Here is a 3689-nt window from a genome sequence, read left to right on the forward strand (position 1 = left end):
TCACAGATTAAAAAAAAAATTCACCCTAAATTTTATACGGAATTCCAAAACAAACAGGGTGGACAAAGAAATCCTGAGCACAATGAGCAACACAGGGAAGGTTACTATACCTAATCACAAAAGGCATTGCAAAGCTATTGTCTTAAAAACAGCATGGTATTGGCACAAAAATGGACACATAGATCAATGGAACATCATTGAAGATCCAAACATGAGTACATGCAATTTCAGCGACCTCATATTTGACAAAGGTGCCAAGAACACACAGTGGAGGAAAGACATCATTTTCAACAAATGGTGCTGACAAAACTGGATCTCCACGTGCAGAAGAATGAAACTAGATCCTTATCTTTTACCTTGCAAAAAATTCACCTCCAAATGGATCAAAGACCTCAATGTGAAACTGGGAACCCTGAAACTATTAGAAGAAAATATTGGTAGTAACTTACAGGATATAGGTGGAGGAAAGGATTTTGTAAATCAGACAGCAGTTGCTTAGGAATTAAGGTCAGCAGTCAATAAGTGGGACCTCATTAAACTAAAAAGCTTCTGTACAGCACAAACCCACAAAATCAGAGAGATTCTTTTCAGCTAGGCATCTGACAGGGGGTTAACATCCAGAGTATACAAAGAACTCAAAAAACAAAGAATCGAGAAATCAAATGACCCAACTAAAAGATGGGCTAAAGATGTAAACAGAGAGTTCTCAAATGAAGAAACAAAGATGACTAAGAAACATCTCAAAAAGTGTTCAATATTGTTAGTAATTAGGGAAATGTGAATTAAAACCACTTTAAGATATCACTGTACCCCAATCAGACTGGCTAGGATCAAGAGAACAAATGATAACAAATGGAGGTGAGGATGTGGAGAAATGGGAAAACTCATTCACTGCTGGTGGGATTTCAAACTCGTTCAACCTCAATGGAAAACAGTGTGGAGATCTCTTTAAAAAACTAAAAATGAACCTACCATATGACATGGTTATCCCACTTCCTGGCATATACCCAAAGGACTCATTCTATTGTAGAGACACTTCTACAACCATGTTTGTTGCTGCTCTTTTCACAATAGCTAAGAGATGGATGCAACCTAAGTACCCCTCAACTGACGAGTGGTTAACAAAAATGTCACATGTTTACACATTGGAGTTCTATTCAGCAGTATAGAATGATGAAATAATGAAAGTTGCAGGTAACTGGATGGATCTAGAAACTATTATACTAAGTGAAGTAACACAGACTGGAAAAACAAACGACGTATGTTGCCCCTCATATGTGAATCCTAGCACCAAATCCTTTTAAATTCCAGATCCTTTTAATAAGATGATGCTATACAGCAGTCCCTTCTGCATGAAATAACCACCATCATCACGACTTCAGCTGAGCTTGATCACTAAACATCCTCACAATTGGGCTTGTTGAAGGTTGTGCTCATTCATTAATGGAAGGCCAAGCAAGGACATCGGTCCTCACCACATTATCTAACCATTATTCCCAGCCAACTGAATGTAATTTGACCTTAATCACACATGGCCTCCTGGATTTGGGGAGGGCTAAAGTATACAATCTGGTGAATGCAAGGAAGAGAAGGCATGGCCCATGCTGGGTTAAGGCTTTCCAGTGTGCATACCCTCAGGTCATACATACACCTTAGCAACCCCTCAGTTATCTGGTAAGTAAGCTCAATAAATTCTTTGGTTCCCCAGTAAAACTTTAATCAAACATTGGCTCGGCACTAGAATCTTGAAAGGGAATAAGCATTACTTAGCATCCCCAGGAAAAGAAGTCTCACAACAGATGGAAAATTTATTTGTTTATGCTATTGTGTCTCATGATTATTTTAAAGAAAAGAAAACAAGAATGTAAAAGATGTTAAAAGGATATGGGAATGGAGATATTTTCCAAAATGGACAGAAAATAATGAGGAAGCCTAAGCAAGTGATGAAAGTCTGTTTAGGTTTGTTATGGTATATAAAGGATGAGAAAAAAATAATATACACACTGGGCTGGAGAGATAGCTCAGCGCTTAAGAACACTGGGTGTCCTTGCAGAAGACCCGGGTTTGAATCCTAGCACCCACATGGCAGCTAACAGCTGTCTGTAACTCCAGTTGCAGGGGATCCAACAGCCTCTTCTGACCTCCCCGGGCATTACACGACATGGGTGCACTTACCTACATGCAGGCAATACAAGCATACACATAAAATAAAAATTAGTCAAAGTTTATCTGAGAATATTTGGTTTTTTTACTCAAGCCTTATCTACATAGCACATAATAATTAAAAGTACCAGACTGGTTGAACTAACATTATTGGATGTTTAACAGCCATACTTTGAGGCCTATACTAATGTGGTCAGAGGGACTTAAAGGGCAGTTTTTGCCCTTGCACTCCAAGGTCAACTAAGTTCCAGGGGACTATGGAATATCTCTCAAAATGCGCTCTAACTGTGGTGAGTCACCTGTCCTCTTGTTCAGGGAGACCATGGAGACCCCATGGGATGGACTGGAATCCATGTCCACTCTACAAAGAGGAGGGTCAACTCAGAGGACACATCTCATTCATGCTTCCAAGTGAAGCCAGACATGGTCGAGCAGGACTTTTGACTTATCTTAATGTAGATGGAACTGGTAAAAGAAAGGAGCCAGGAGCTCCTCCCAAGCCCACGCGACCCCTGAGGAACAGATCCTCAAATGACCTTAAGTGTAAAAGCAAATTGATATTTGGGCCAACTGTATGGTCTTATATACCCAAAAGGAAAGTATAACGAAAGAGTAAAGTCATCAGTGTATTTCTTTAAGCATTCAAGGGATTACACTTCCAGACATTAGGCTTAAGTCTAATGTAAAAATTATTTAGACAATTATTTCTCATTGGTGATTTTGTTCCTAACTAGAAAGTGCTGCTCAGATGTAAGACTTCAAATCTTGGTCTGCAGGTGGTCTGCCCACCTGTAGCTAAGAGAGACAACCCACTATTGTTCTAAAATGATGGATAAATTTGTTTTCTCCCCCCATCTAGAAGCCTTTGAGAGGGAACTGACACTGATTTTAACCACTCCAACAGCTATCAAAATACCTGAAAGCAAACCCTGAATCCATCACTCTAGAGTCCAGACTTGGAAGACAAAAGAAAAATGAGGAGGAGCCCAATAGAGAGATGCTTTTTGAAGCCCTCGTCAAGAAATTCCAATGGACTCTCACAGGAACATTTGAAAATTGCCCTCTTCTGACTTAAACATTTGAAAATTGCCCTGCTCTGACTTTTTTCTAGTTCTCTGTCTAGAACTTGTAATGCTAATTACTCTTGCCTTTACTTCTCTTTCACATCTCCAATTCACCAGTCAAGGACTTTCTTTTCCCCCTGGAGATAAGACTTATGCAATTTGGGAGTCTTTTAAATAGGCCCACTGAAGGGATACTCCAATTGCCTCACCCTGCCTCCCTGTTCAGCATGGAAGAAGCGGAGCGGTCTGTGTCCTGATTCCTTATTGGCAATTTTGGTAACCTCTTCAGAGGATGGTGTGATAAGAATAGGAGGTAGGAATTGGCTAGGCAGTTAGGGTAAAAAGACCCCTTAAAAACATAGCCAGTTTCTTGGCTAAAACTCACAATGTCCTTGGGCCTTTTAGCAACCTACTCTATTCCAAAGGCCAAAAATGGCAAAAACATTTGGGAGATTTTATGTA

This window comes from Nannospalax galili, unplaced genomic scaffold (assembly GCF_000622305.1).
Source record: "Nannospalax galili isolate Female #2095 unplaced genomic scaffold, S.galili_v1.0 scaffold325, whole genome shotgun sequence".
Lineage (NCBI taxonomy): Eukaryota > Metazoa > Chordata > Mammalia > Rodentia > Spalacidae > Nannospalax > Nannospalax galili.